General features: G+C 36.2%; 1 long non-coding RNA gene across 1 annotated transcript; it reads left to right on the top strand.

Moving 5' to 3' along the window:
• Positions 1–1,536: 1,536 nt before the first annotated feature.
• Positions 1,537–16,016, top strand: LOC138704271 (uncharacterized). Its single transcript, XR_011333292.1, has 4 exons — positions 1,537–1,660; positions 4,987–5,082; positions 12,643–12,738; positions 15,920–16,016. It is a non-coding gene; the product is annotated as an uncharacterized lncRNA (long non-coding RNA).
• The last annotated feature ends 259 nt before the right edge of the window (positions 16,017–16,275 follow it).

The raw sequence follows: 16,275 nt of genomic DNA, 5'->3' as shown, positions 1-16,275 counted from the left end.
TATGTTATAATTATATTGTATAATATGAAAATGAAAACATTTATTTATCATGTTGGGTATTATTATTTTATTAACATAATGGATGGTGTAAGTTGTACAAGACATGTCCCCATTTAATATAAATTAAATATTTCCAACGGCAATCCACCTTTTTTTTTGTCGTTGAGTCGAGAACAGAGATAATAAAATTGCATTTCCGAAATGTGCCCAACAAAATATATTTAGGCCTACACGTTACTTTGTGGTTGGTTCTCAAAAACAGAGTGATTTTTCTCCGTCTTTCCCGAACAAATGTTCGGTTTTACCAAATACATTTTCAGTCTGAGAAGACCATGAAGGCAGACTTCGAGGACTACTGTCTTGTGGTCCGTGTCTGAATGGTACAGGGTTTGTGAAAGTTCTTGGGGTAATTTCTTTGAAAGCAGATAGTGACTATTTTACAAGTAACTATTTCTATTCCCGACAGCAAAGCATTCCTACCAAGTAGGCCTACGTATATATTGTGTAAGGGTAAAGGTACTTTTGGAAAATTACCTAGAAACATATAGAAACATATTGTACAGTACTTCATATTTTTTCTGTAGCAAAAAAAAGCTTGGAAAAATAAGTCGGATAATCCAACATTCCGTGAATAGGGTGACGGATAATCGGGTCACAATATACAAAATATGAGAGTAAAGGCACGATCAATTTGTACTCTATAAAGTTCAGAAAGCGATAACTTAAAAAAAAAAAAAAAAAAAAAAAAAAAAAAAAAAAAAAAAAAAAAAAAAGGAGACTATTCTCCGCGAACGCTCGATAGTGAAGCCTGGTTCAGACGGTGCAAGTTTCTGTGATGGATTCCAAGGAGGTAGCCTCCTTGGTAGCTGATGGCAACCCTGCGTGGTCACTTGCTGGCTCCCGTGTTGGCTACGGTGACTGTGCTAGCTCTTTTCACAGTTCAAATTGGAAAATCATCTGGTTTTATCTGTTGCCAACACTCATGGTCAAAAAAAAAACTAAACAGTGAGTGGAAAACAACTAAAGTCCTACACTAACAGTAGTAAATGTCGTACTAAAGTAATTAAGCCATAAGTGCAAAACAACTAAAGTCCGATATAGGTGTTGTTTCTTAGAAACTAAAGAATATAAAAAAAGCAGATTTAGCTGGAAAACAACGAACATGGCGACTTGGTTTCAGAGATGATATTATATGATCATCTTTGGTTTCCAGCCTGCAAACCATCACGAAATATAGCAAGGAACCTACCCTCGAAATCCAGCAAGCTAGCCATGCACAGAGTCACCAGAGCGGATTACTTCCGGCGAGTGACCACGCAGGCGAACCATCCGCGGTCTATGGTCTGAACCGGGCTTGAGTGTGCTTTGAACTTAAAATATCGTTATATTTGTCGCCAGGTAACTCGAAAACTCGTTATAATAGAACTAGCATGTTGGTCACACTGAGTATTTATCTAGTAGAGAAATTTATTTGTAAATAGGGAAATGTTATGCTCTGGAAAGAGGATAATTGTAATATGTTGGTGACACTGGTCTTTTAAAAATTGTGGCGTGTGGTTGTGAGTGAATGTAATAGATTTAAATACCATTTTTTTTTGTGTGATAATATTGATGATATATCTGCCATTAAGATCCTGTAAACATAGAATTGCAAAATTAGGTAAGCCGATATTTCTACTACAAACTGTTGTCTTGTTAACAGGCTGAAGTCTTCTGTAGCATGTTCTATGTCAGTTATAAACAGTGCTTTTTTTCCTGATAGAATGCTATCTTTTTATTGTGTTTTTCTTATGAAAGCGAGAAATGTGTTAATAATCATGTTTTACTGTAATTTTTCTTTGAACTTTACTTAGTCCTTTAAAGTGTTGAAGCTGGACGAAAGTGAGGTTAGAAACGACAATTTCCGTGAACTGGAGGGTATTGTCTTACCTTCCGCTATAATATATTCTGCACAGAATTCCACAACCTTTCCCCCCCTGGAGAATGGCACACTGTTACAATTATTTCGGTATTTGGGGTAATTATCGTACGAAGATTGTGGCACTTAAAAATGAAGAGGAATACGTTTTTGTGAGCATTCCATTTCTTTTATGGTGAGCATGTTTCCAATGTTGACGGTTTTCGTAAATCTACTTTGAAGGGCGTTACGAAGCCTCCCAAGGAATATTTTAATTTTTCTAGCATAAAAAATAAATAAAAATACGGTTTTGTAAGCATTTTATGCTCAGTGGTTCCGGTGTTGAAGGTTTTCGGAAACGTACTTCTTTTGTAAGCTGCTTATAGGCCTACCTCAGTATTACTGATAGGCCTATAACTTACTCCCTTTATATTTACTTACTCTTACCGTTATCTCCTATCCATTTCATTTTACGTTCCATACTTTTCTTTTCCACTCATATAATTTACCATTAATAATTTTTCACTTTTTTTTTTTTTACACTTTACAGAAGTAGCGCTCGTCTAGCGTGTGCAGTTTTCATTTTTATGAGCATTACTAAATATTTAGATAAGACTAGGTAGTACGCTACATGAAAATTACTGTAGGCCTATTATTGGTTTTTAATATTTATCAAAGGAAACAATAGACCGTATCTTTAGTATAGGCTATATGCCTGCATGAAAAGTTCATCCAACTCCTTTACTGCGAACTTACCCATTACTTTCTCATTAAAGTTTGTTATGTCTCAGAAGTTTATTTTCAATGGACAATATAGTCAGTGCACTAAGTCATTGAAGTTTCTCGATTTTCCGGTTGCCGCGTTTTCCGGCGTTGACCAGACCTCGCAGAGCCGCGAATCATGTTTCAAATTTCTCTTTCTTCCCGTTGCCGCGTTTCTCAGCACTGGTCGGCCCTACAGGCCACCGAGGCATGTTTCAAGACTCTTGTTTTTCTGGTTGCGTTTTCCGGCGCTGGGGCAACCCCTGCAGAGCTCCGAATCATGTTTGAAGTTTCTTTTTTCTTCCCGTTGCCGCGTTTTCCGGCGCTGGTCAACCCCCGCAGAGCCCCGAATCATGTTTGAATTTTCATTTTCCTCCCGTTGCCTCGTTTTCCGGCGCTGGGGAGGCCCTCGAGGAGCCCCAACGCATATTTCAAGTTTGTCATTTTTCCGGTAGCCGCGTTTCCCAGCGCTGAGGCGGCCCTCGCTTACCCCCGAGGCACGTTTCAAGTCTCTTATTGCCGGTTGTTGCACTTTCTGGCGCTGGGGCTGATACCGTAAAGCCCCGAAGCATGTTTCAAGATTCTCCTTTTTCCGGTTGCTGCGTTTTCCGGCGCTGGGAGAGTTCGCGATTGCCATTTTGATGCTATCGTGTAAGAAGTAAGTCAAGGGGGAATACAGGGCCGCATCCCGTTCCTCGGTATGGTCATTATTTCCGGAATTAGAGACTCAAATATTTCAGGTACCCGAAGGCTAGAAAAAAGTGCGACGGATTTGCTGGATTTTAGTGGTGATTATTAGTGAACATGCGGGGATGCTACAGTTAAAATGGCAGGCTTCTGAGCCCCTTCGTTCTCCTTGTGTAGAGAAAATTCTGCTTTGGAAAGTCAAAATGATCACTTTTTGAAATTTTGTCGGCCTCTCCTGTCCAAACGATCGGGTTTACAGAGTTGTCCTTTACACTGAAGATAGAGCTCGAGGAGCTCTATTCAACGCACTCATCGGCTCTGTCCTCAGTGCACGTACTGTATGTGACTCAGGAGGAGACGAGAGCAGACTGAGGAGGAAGGGATGTGAACAGATAACGTGCGACAACACGTCAATATTTGTATTGCAGGAAGCGGAAACATTAGGTCTCCTTCTGTTCAACTGAGCTTTAATTTCCATATGCATTGTTACTCATGTTTCCTGCATGAGTAATAACCTGGCTACTGGGATGCTTATCTGAGCGATGTTTATAATAATCAACAGCAAAAGTCAAGAAGGTCACATTCTTTCCGCTCGTCTTGTCCTGAGTAATGGACACAGTGTTGCCAGGTTGAGGGATTTATCCCTCGGCGTAGGGATTTTTTGGTCAAAAAGGTATTGAGGGATTTTTTTGACAGAATGACACAATATGTAGGGATTTTCACACCTTTCCATTTTTCCTATTTTTTTAAAAATAATTTCAAAATATTTTTATTTTTCAGATATGAAAGAAGTTTCTTAATTTTTATTAAATGCACATTAAAGTGCTGAAAACTCTATTATATGCTTAATATTTGGTTTGTTAATAATGGGTTGTTATAACATAATTTTAATTCAATGAGTTGAGTGATTCATATACAAGCGACCAATGAAGTTTAATTTTACTGCTTATTGGCTGCCATTTGCCATTGTCGTTTGCGTCTTCCAGCTTTATACTCAAATCGATTCAGTACTTCGGTAGACAGATTGTTAGGAATATACTATAGTTTCAGTTGTTGTGTTAAGAGCTGGGATAAATGTACATATTGTACATTATGACCATAGTTTTAAGTTGATATTTTTTAAGTGTTTGTTTATTTTCTAGTTTTAAATTACTGATATTTTTAAACATGTGTTTATTTTATTGGTACAATGAGTGATCCTCAAGAAGGGCTGTCCCTGCTGTTAAAATATGCACATTTAACCTAAGAGTCTTATTGTTAAACAAGTATTCAGTTTTGAGTCGTCATACAGTTTATTGTTCCAATATAATAACTCGTTCGCGATCTCTAGCTGTCATGAATGATTATAATATGACATTAAATATGCATATTTCTCATACAACTACCATTTGTTGGTGTATTTAGTGTACCTTTTTAGAATATGTTTTTAGTGTATTTTTAAATTTCCATTAATTGTTTGTAGATTTTCAATATGTATTATGCAATTATGTACAGATATCTTTATGATCTGAAGATGCCCAAAGTGGGCGAAAATGTTCACAAGTAAAATATTAAAATGTGTTAACAAATATACTTCTGGGTTAACATTAAAATAAGTCAAGATGAAAACAAAACTAAAATTATATTATTTCTTCATTAAGGATTCAAGAGAGAACAAAATAGCTGCGCTGCTGGTTGCAGAAGAAGAGGGAGAAGAAGAATGTGAACAGGATCATCAATAATATGCCGATCTGAGGGTGAGTGCTCTGTTGCACTTTGATATTTATTAGGAACATTGTCCTCTTCTAATTTATTATTTTAATTCGTTTTTAAAAAACGTATTTTTTATATATATATTTATTAAACACACTGTGTACAATTTAAAATATGAATGTTCACTGGTAGTTCTCCTCATTTGCGTGAAAGTTCATTGAGTGAGTCCTTGCGGGGCATGCAATTAGGTGATATTGTGGGCAGTCCTGACCGCACAGCCTGCAGGAACAGTGGGACGATGCCTGGTGATATCCTCTTTGGTCATAAACTTTATGATGAAAGCCATGTGCCGCGGTCCTCGTGAAGACATTCTTGAGTTCGAAGTTTGGCCCTTTCCATCCTCTGCATTCATTGCGGGCGTCCGGAAGAAGTCTGGGTCAGTTGCAGATGCCTTTTGCTCCCTGTCTTCGATGTGGGCTTCGTACGCTGTTGTGCTGCCTAGGTTGTTGTTTGCTCTCAGTTCCCTGATGAAGAAGTCGGTGTCTGCTAGTACGTGCACAAGTCTTGTCCGCACGGTTTTTGGTATTCGTAGTGCTCTTTTTATGTACATAGTCTTTACAGCTTCCAGCCTTTTCAGTTATCCTTGGTGAGGTGAGCCCATATTTTGGTCACTGCATAGCATGCTATCGGTGCTATCTTGATATTGAAGAGTCTTAGGGCTGTTTTTAGGGATAGTTTCTCGAGGTTCTTGATTTCATATATGGAGTTGATTGCTGCCGTGCATCTTTCCTCTATATTCTTGGTAAATGTTTTCCCCGTTACTTGCATGGTTAGTCCTAATACCTGTAAGAGTGTACCATCTCAAGGTTGTCGTTGTCACATGTGAAGACGTCTGTTCTGGCTATGTTTCCTCCTCGTCTGAATTTCATAACCTTAGTTTTGCTAGTGTTTATTTCTAGTTCATTTCTTTTTGACCATTCGCTGAGCGCGTTGAGTCCCTGCTGAAGGGCTGGCCTGTTTCTTGACAGCATTATTATGTCATCAGCATAAAGCAGCATTGATATATCTTCTGAGGCCATCTCTTCGATCACGTCGTGCGTCAACAGGTTAAATAGCATTGGGCTGAGGGGGTCTCCTTGAAGAACGCCATTCGTCTGGGTTATAAGCCCAGAGCGGCCAACTTTGTCACTAACTGTTAGCCGGTTGAAGCTCAATATGTTTTCTATTAGTTGTAGATAAGGGTTTCTTTGTCCTAGGGTATCTGTTAGTTTCTTCATTAGTAATGTTCTGTTGACTCCATCGAATGCATTGGCATAGTCCACGTAGATGGCGTATATGAAGCCTCCGTTTGTGTGTGTTGCATCCCATATGATGTCGAGTACCCTCTCGATTGCCTGGATTGTGGACCTGCCGGTGATGAACCCAAATTGTTCGTCTGGTATATGTAACATGGCTTGAGGTAGAATGCGGTTTAATAATAGCATCGTGAGCACTTTGAAAGGGGCGCACTCGAGGGCTATCCTGCGATAAGCGTCGGGCGAAAATATGTATTTTGGAGTTTAGACCAGACCACTCCAAAAGGGGGATTATTTCTAAATTTGAGGTATTTTTCAACCCATCTGAGGGATTTTCTTTCGTAAAAATCTGGCAAAACTGAATGGACAGTACTGTGGAGTTATGGCGGCGTGAATATCGGTGGAATAGTGGTTCCCTTCCCATTTTTTTTTTTTCGATAATCAGCATGTGTTCGCGATTCCCATTTTGATGGTATCGCGTAAGAAGTAAATCAAGGGGGAATACAGGACCGCACCCCGTTCCTCGGTATGGCCATTATATCCGGAATTAGAGACTGAAATATTTTAGGTACCCAAAATATAAGGCTATAAAAAGTGCGACGGATTTGCTCGATTTTAGCGGTGATTATTAGTGAACATGCGGGCCTCTGAGTCCCTTCGTTCTCTTGTGTATAGAAAATTCTGTTTTGGAAGGTCAAAATGACCATTTTTTTAAATTTTGCCGGCCTCTCCCGTTCAAACGAACGGGGATAGAGTTGTCCTTTACACTGAAGATAGAGCTCGAGGAGCTCTATTCAACGGACTAATCGGCTTTTTTGTCACTATACGTACTGCGGAGTTATGGCGCCGAGAATGTCGGCGGAATAGTTTTTTTTTCTTTTTTTTTTTCGAAAATCAGTTTGTGTCTGCGATTCCCATTTTGATGGTATCGCGTAAGAAGTAAGTCAAGGGGGAATACAGGGCCGCACCCCGTTCCTCGGTATGGCCATTATTTCCGGAATTAGAGACTGAAATATTTTAGGTACCTGAAAAATAAGGCTAGAAAAAAGAACGTCGGATTTGCTGGATTTTAGCGGTGATTATCAGTGAACATGCGGGGATGCTACAGTTAAAAGGACGGGCCTCTGAACCCCTTCGTTCTCCTTGTGTAGAGAAAATTCTGTTTTGGATGGTAAAAATGGCAATTTTTTTATATTTTGCCGGCCTCTCCTGTCCAAAGATCGGGTTTAGAGAGTTGTCCTTTACACTGAAGATAGAGCTCGAGGAGCTGTATTCAACTCACTCATCGGATTTGTTGTCACTACACGTACTGTCAGTGACTCAGGAGAAGACGAGAGCGGACTGAGAAGGAAGGGATGTGCACAGATAACGTACGACAATACGTGCAATATTTGTATTGCAATTTGCAGAAACATTAGGTCTCCTTCTGTTCAACTTAGCTTTAATTTCCATACGCATTGTTACTCATGTTTCCTGCATGAGTAATAACCCGGCTACTGGGATGCTTATCTGAGCGATGTTTATAATGATCAACAGCGATACTCAAGAAGGTCACATTCTTTCTGCTCGTCTTATCCTGAGTAACGGACACAGTGTTGCCAGGTTGAGGGATTTATTCCTCGGCGTAGGGATTTTTTGATCCAAAAGGGATTGAGGGATTTTTTGACAGAATGACACAATATGTAGGGATTTTCACACCTTTCCACTTTTCTATTTTTTTTTTAATTATCTTTCAAAATATTTTTATTTTTCAGATATGAAATATATTTCTTAATTTTTATTAAAAGCGCATAAAAGTGATTTAACACTGAAGACTCTATTATATGCTTAATATTTGGTTTGTTAATAATGGGTTGTGATAACATGATTTTAATTCAAAGAGTTGAGCGATTCATATAGAAGCGAGCAATGAGATTTAATTTTACTGTTTATTGGCTGCCATTTACCATTGTCGTTTGCATCTTCCCGCTTTATATTCAAATCGATTCAGTACTTCGGTAGACAGATTGTTATGAACATGAATACGTTAGGAATATACTATAGTTTCAATTCTTGTGTTAAGAGCCGGGATAAAGTGTACATATTGTACATTATGACCATAGTTTTAATTTGATATTTTTTAAAAAGTCTGTTTATTGTCTTAGTTTTAAATTACTGATATTTTTAAGCGTGTGTTTATTTTATTGGTACAATGAGTGATCCTCAAGAAGGGCCATCCACACCGAAAAAAAATTAAAAATAGGATAGAGTTATCTAGAAGTGAGAAGTCTTGGAGGAAACAATCATTCGTTGAATCATGGTTAGAGTAATCTCATTTTAAAGGTTGGTTGGCTAAATCTAACAATCCCTGTAAAGTAAAATGTTTTGTGTTGCGAAAAGGAACTATCGGCCGGTAAGAGTGAATTAGAAAGACACAGCTCCACGCCTTCGCATAAAAAATGCATTACAGTTGAAAAATGTCTCCAGAATTACCAGTGTTTTTACAAGAAAGCCATCTGATGACAAAGTAAAAGTTCAGATTACGATGTTTGGAGTTCTATCAAGTAGCTTTCAATTAGTCCTTGATAAGATTGCCCCTTCAAGAAGATGTTATAAGTAATTTGACTTTTCTAGATACAAAAATTGCATTAGGTGTCAGTAAGATTGTTGAAAGTTCTAGTAACACACTTACTTCAATAGTTGATAAGTATAAGACAAAAGTGAACCAAGAATCGGTATTAAATGAATTTAGTCTTTAACCCAATTGCTTTTTTTTTTCTGAAGAGAAAACTGCTTATCTAAATTTCCCTGTACTAGAATTTTGGAAGCGAATAGAAGAATGTCACAATTTTAATTCTGAATTTTTGTGAAAAAGTTGAAGAAAACTAGCCAAAATTTGCCTTTCTTTGCCCCATTCTAGTTCAGCTGTGAACGCATATTTTCAATGGTTAGTGATATAAAAACGAATAAAAGAAGTAAACTATCAGCAAAAACAGTGTCGCCTCTAGTGAGGGTGAAACTTGACGTGAGCAACATGAAGAAAAAGTGTTACAACTATCCAATCACTGACGAAATGTTGAAACTGTTCAGTGAAAATATGTAGCCTACAAAAAGGATTCAAGGATCCATCTTAACGACACATACTTGTAACAAATTGACTGTATTTTATATTGCAACTTTGAGAATAGTGCATATTCACAACATATGTTATCTAATAGATTATCACAGCATCACCTAAGTTTGTATAAACTACATTTAACATTCATTTTGTCATTCCAAACCTTTCGCCTTCAATCCACATCCTTTCTATTTACACCAACTTCAATATTAACAGTCAACTAGACTCCTTACACTTTTCTGAACTTTTTTGATGATATTAAGTTCTATTGATATGTAATATTTTCATGTGACTTTCTGTTAAAATATGCACATTTAACTCAAGAGTCTTATGGCCGGTTTGTCCAAGTATTGTTAGAACACTTAACGACTGTTAAACCTTCAACAGTTTGTTAAATACAGTTTTTCCATTTGTTCAACACCAGTTTGGCTTAACAGGTTCCTAACCGTTTGTTAACTTTAAATGTAGGATTTCAGGCTGTTAACTCATTTAACAAACAGTTAAACATGACGGATAACACCACAGCTGTTCAGACAAAAGTTGTGAAAATAACATGTTATGTTTCTCTTTGAGGAATGTTTATTATAAGGGCCGGTTTCACTAAGCTTCAGTAAATAAGTCCAAATGAAACATTAACTAGTACTGAACATTAAAATATTTACACTAATACGTTTATAATACGTGCGCTGTCTCCGTAGGCTTCAAGCCCAGCAGCTATATGTGCTTCGTCGCGCTAATCACGTCATGACTCTCCGGTGGAGCAGTCAGTAGCGAGTTGGTTTGCCATTCCAGGGGCCCAAGTTCCATTCTCGGCAGGAACAATTTTTTTTTATTAACGTAACTAATTTTTATACATGTTACCTTTCTTCATTTTTTTTTAAATTTTCTGTAGTGGAACGAATTATTTCGCAACTCTGGCTCCACTAGGAGAATTTAAAAAACTCTTGGGAGATCAATTTTCTTCCCGAAATAAAACTAAGATAAACAAACAAATTAAAGAAAAATAAAAGAAATACACATGTGGATCTAATACATTGTCCACATGCCACCGGCGTCTATCACTGCCTGGCATTTTCGGGGCATTGAGTCCACCAGATCGCGGAAATAGTTCTGATCCTTAGCGAAATCTTTCCGTAGCCAGAACTTGATCCCAGAACTGATCTGGATTTTGAGGTGGGATGTCTCGATATTTTTCAATCCTCCTCTTTTTTCATGCTTTTCCGTGAACCGTCTTTGAACGTTTATGGCGGTGTGCACGGGGTGATTATCTTGCTGGAAAATTAAATTTCCATCGGAAAGAAAACGATTATAAATACCAAGAATCCAGCTCTTTCGCTCCTATTTTAAAGCCAGTGCAAACATATCTTATCGCTAGCTATAATATAATTCTAATAAAGTTAATATACCAATTAAGTTTTGTTATGTTTGAATGCACATTATGTATTAATTTACTAATATTTCTTAGGTACCGGTATGTAGTTATAATAATCACTTTCATGTCTTAAAATAAAACTCAGTTGTATGTTACCTAGTTGACTAGTTTCAGCTTTGTCTCAGCCGTTTTTATGATATTCTAACCTATGATCAGTTTCTTCTAAAATTTTGAGTACTGGTACCACGATCTTCGTGACGTGGTATCTTTTGTGAATTTTTGTGTCATTCAAATTTTCAAAATGATCGGTTTTTAAATGGTTAACATTATCTCCATTTGACTCTTAATTTTCGAGCAGTTCCAGATATAACAATTCTGCGTCGAAACGTTCCGCCATTTTATATTGCAACTAATGAATAATTAAAAATTTAAAGACGGAAATTTCTATCACTAAATTTAATGATAGTTTTACTGGTTCGTTAGGCTGAAGATGCTTGGTGAGATATAAAAATGATTTAATGAACCAGTAAATACATTAATGAATCATTAAAACCTTAATGAAGCTTTGTGAAACCGGCCATAAGACTGGTAATATATCATTTAAAAGATATTTTGGAATATTAATATACGGAAGATAATCTTCATAAGTCAACTGATTATCATACTGACGCTTATTTCGATGCTGAGCTATTATCCATTTAATATTGAGGAAATGTGCGATCTCAACGTGGCAAGAAATTGAAGTCAGATTTGAATATCCTACAAACAGAAATAGGCCACTTGTTCCAATTCACCAGCTACTATTAACTCTAGATTCTATGTTACTGGCTCTTCAGCTATAGCCGATGTCAATAGTGCTTCAAAATACGCAGTGAGTAAATAATAAAATGTTTCAGCAGCAATTGCTTCTTTATGACGAAATTACATATAATTTATACATAGACCTGAATTAGAGAATTTTATATCATACGGAATTCTCCTCGGGGTTTTGTGTACAGTTGACTACACACACATTCGTGTAATTATTGTCACCTAGTGGTCATAATACTGAGATTTTTCTAAACAGAAATTCATATTTAGCATTATAAAATATAACCATACTTATAATAATAATTATTATTCAATAGTAGTCAATGAAACTTTCATTTATCAACTCTCTGTACTGTATGAATCATGGCTACTGTAACAGGTTACGATTTTATACATGTTTCATGACTTACTCTACAGTACAGAATTTAAATAATAATATCAGCCAATAAGAAGTTGTCTTACATATGCAAAATCATTACCAACTGCTGTTGAGCAGTTAGAATAGTATTAACGACAGTTAAAGTTAAGTGTTGGTTATTTTAAACAAAATCGTGTTGGAAAAATGGAAAACATCTTAACAAAATGTTAAAAATAAACCAGCTGTTACCTTAACATTTGTTAAGCCAAATTAAACATTACTTGGAAAAACTGGCCATTGCTGTTAAACAAGTATTCACTTTTGAGTCATTATACAGTTTATTGTTCCAATATAATAACTCGTTTGCGATCTCTAGCTGTCATGAATGATTATAATATGACATTAAATTTGCATATTTATCATACAACTACCATTTGCTGATGTATTAGGTGCACCCTTTTAGAAAATGTTTTTAGTTTATTTATAAATTTCCATTAATTGTTTGTAGAATTGCAATTATGTACAGATATCTTTAAGATCTGAAGATGCCCAAAATGGGCGAAAACGTTCACAAGTAAAATATTAAAATGTGTTAACAAATATACTTCTGGGTTAACATAAAAATAAGTAAAGACGGAAACAAAACTAAAATTATATTATTTCTTCATTAAGGATTCAAGAGAGAACGAAATAGCTGTGCTGCTGGTTGCAGAAGAAGAGGGAGAAGGGGAATCAGAAAAGGATCAACAATAATATGCCGATCTGAGGGTGAGTGCTCTGTTGCACTGTGATATTTCTTAGGAACATTGTCCTGGTCTAATTTATTATTTCAATTCGTTTTTAAAATATGTATTTTGGAGTTTAGACCAGACCACTACAAAAGGGAGATATTTTCTAAATTTGAGGGATTTTTCAACCCATCTGAGGGATTTTCTTTCGTAAAAATCTGGCAACACTGAACGGACAGTACTGCGGAGTTATGGTAGCGAGAATGTCGGTGGAATAGTGGTTCCCTTCCCATTTTTTTTTTTTTCGATAATCAGCGTGTGTTCTCGATTCCCATTTTGATGGTATCGCGTAAGAAGTAAGTCAAGGGGGAATACAGGACCGCATCCCGTTCCTCGGTATGGCCATTATTTACGGAATTAGAGGCTGAAAGATTTTAGGCACCTGGAAAATAAGGCTAGAAAAAAGTGCGACGGATTTGCTCGATTTTAGTGGTGATTATTAGTGAACATGTGGGGATGCTACAGTTAAAAGGGCGGGTCTCTGAGCCCCTTCGTTCTCCGTGCGTAGGAAAAATTGTGTTTTGGAAGGTGAAAATGACCAATTTTTTGAAAATTTGCCATCCTCTCCCGTCCAAACGAACGGGGATAGAGAGTTGTCCTTTACACTGGAGATAGAGCTCGAGGAGCTGTATTCAACGCACTCATCGGCTTTGTTGTCACTACACATACTGTCGGTGACTCAGGAGAAGACGAGAGCAGACTGAGGAGGAAGGGATGTGAACAGATAACATACGACAACATGTGCAATATTTGTATTGCAGTAAGCGGAAACATTAGGTCTCCTTCTGTTCAACTTAGTTTTAATTTCCATATGCATTGTTACTCAAGTTTCCTGCACGAGTAATAACCTGGCTACTGGGATGCTTATCTGAGCGATGTTTATAATGATCAACAGCGATAGTCAAGAAGGTCACATTCTTTCTTCTCGTCTTCTCCTGAATAACGGACACAGTGTTGCCAGGTTGAGGGATTTATTCCTCGGCGTAAGGATTTTTTGATCGAAAAGGGATTGAGGGATTTTTTGACAGAATGACACAATGTGTAGGGATTTTCACACCTTTCCAATTTTTCTATTTTTTTTTAAATGTTTTTCAAAATATTTTTATTTTTCAGATATGAAATAAGTTTCTTAATTTTTATTAAAAGCACATAAAAGTGATTTAACACAAAAAAACTCTATTATATGCTTAATATTTGGTTTGTTAATAATGGGTTGTTATAACATAATTTTAATTCAAAAAGTTGAGTGATTGATATAGAAGCGACCAATGAGATTGAATTTTATTGCTTATTGGCTGCTATTTACCATTGTCGTTTACGTCTTCCCGCTTTATATTCAAATCGATTCAGTACATCGGTAGACAGATTGTTATGAACATGAATATGTTAGGAATATACTATAGTTTCAGTTGTTGTGTTAAGAGCTGGGATAATTGTATATATTGAACATTATGACCATAGTTTTAAGTCGATATTTTTTAAGTGTCTGTTTATTTTCTTAGTCTGAAATTACTGATATTTTTAAGCTTGTGTCTATTTTATTGATGCAATGAGTGATTCTCAAGAATCCGAAAAAAAAAGTAAAAATAGGAAAGAGTTATCTAGAAGTGAGAAATCTTGGCGCAAACAATCTTTTGTTGAATCATGGTTGGAGGAATCTCATTTTAAAGGTTAGTTGGCTAAATCTAACAATCCCTGTAAAGTAAAATGTTTTGTGTTGCAAAAAGGAACTATCGGCCGGTAAGAGTGAATTAGAAAGCAGTAACTCCACACCTTCGCATAAAAAATGCATTACAGTTGAAAAATGTCTGCAGAATTACCGTGTTTTTACAAGAAAGCCATCTGATGACAAAGTAAAAGTTCAGATTACGATGTTTGGAGTTCTATCAAGTAGCTTTCAATGAGTCCTTGAAAAGATTGCCCCTTCAACAAGATGTTATAAGTAATTTGACTTTTCTAGATACAAAAATTGCATTAGGTGTCAGTAAGATTGTTGAAAGGTCTAGTAACACACTTACTTCAAGAGTTGATAAATATAAGACAAAAGTAAATCAAGAATCAGTATTATATGAATGGAGTTTTTTACCCAATTGCTTTTTTTTCTGAAGAGAAAACTACTTACCTAAATTTTCCTGTACTAGAATTTTGGAAGCGAATAGAAGAATGTCACAATTTCAATTCTGAATTTTTGTTAAAAAGTTGAGGAACACTAACCAAAATTTGCCTTTCTTTGCCCCATTCTAATTCAGCTGTAGAGCGCATAATTTCAATGGTTAGTGATATAAAAACGAAGGAAAGAAATAATCTATCAGCAAAAACAGTGTCGTCTCTAGTGAGGGTGAAACTTGACGTGAGCAACATGAAGAAAAAGTGTTACAACTATCCAATCACCGACGAAATGTTGAAACTGTTCAGTGAAAATATGTAGCCTACAACAAGGATTCAAGGATCCATCTTAACGACACATACTTGTAACAATTTGACTGTATTTTATATTGCAACTTTGAGAATAGTGCATATTCACAACATATGTTGTCTAATAGATTATCACAGCATCACCTAAGTTTGTATAAACTACATTTAACATTCATTTTTGTCATTCCAAACCTTTCGCCTTCAATCCACATCCTATTTACACCACCTTCAATAGTAACAGTCAACTAGACTCCTTACACTTTTCTGAACTTTTTTGATGATATTAAGTTCTATTGATATGTAATATTTTCATGTGACTTTCTGGTAAGATATGCACATTTAACTTAAGAGTCTTACTGTTAAACAATTATTCAGTTTTGAGTCGTCATACAGTTTATTGTTCCAATATAATAACTCGTTCGCGATCTCTAGCTGTCATGAATGATTATAATATGACATTAAATATGCATATTTCTCATACAGCTACCATTTGTTGGTGTATTAGGTGTACCCTTTTAGAAAATGTTTTTAGTTTATTTATAAATTTCCATTAATTGTTTTTAGAATTGCAATATGTATGTATTATGCAATTATGTACAGATATCTTTAAGATCTGAAGATGCCCAAAATGGACGAAAACGTTCACAAGTAAAATATTAAAATGTGTTAACAAATATACTTCTGGGTTAACATAAAAATAAGTAAAGACGGAAACAAAACTAAAATTATATCATTTCTTCATTAAGGATACAAGAGAGAAAAAAATAGCTGGGCTGCTGGTTGCAGAAGAAGAGGCGGAAGAAGAATGTGAACAGGATCATCAATAATATGCCGATCTGAGGGTGAGTGCTCTGTTGCACTGTGATATTTCTTAGGAACATTGTCCTGTTCTAATTTATTATTTCAATTCGTTTTTAAAATATGTATTTTGGAGTTTAGACCAGACCACCACAAAAGGGAGATTTTTTTCTAAATTTGAGGGATTCTTCAACCCATCTGAGGGATTTTCTTTCGTAAAAACCTGGCAACACTGAACGGACAGTACTGCGGAGTTATAGTAGCGAGAATGTCGGTGGAATAGTGGTTCCCTTCCCATTTTTTT

Source organism: Periplaneta americana, chromosome 8, assembly GCF_040183065.1.
Source record: "Periplaneta americana isolate PAMFEO1 chromosome 8, P.americana_PAMFEO1_priV1, whole genome shotgun sequence".
NCBI lineage: Eukaryota > Metazoa > Arthropoda > Insecta > Blattodea > Blattidae > Periplaneta > Periplaneta americana.
This window is presented reverse-complemented; position numbering and strand designations above follow the sequence as displayed.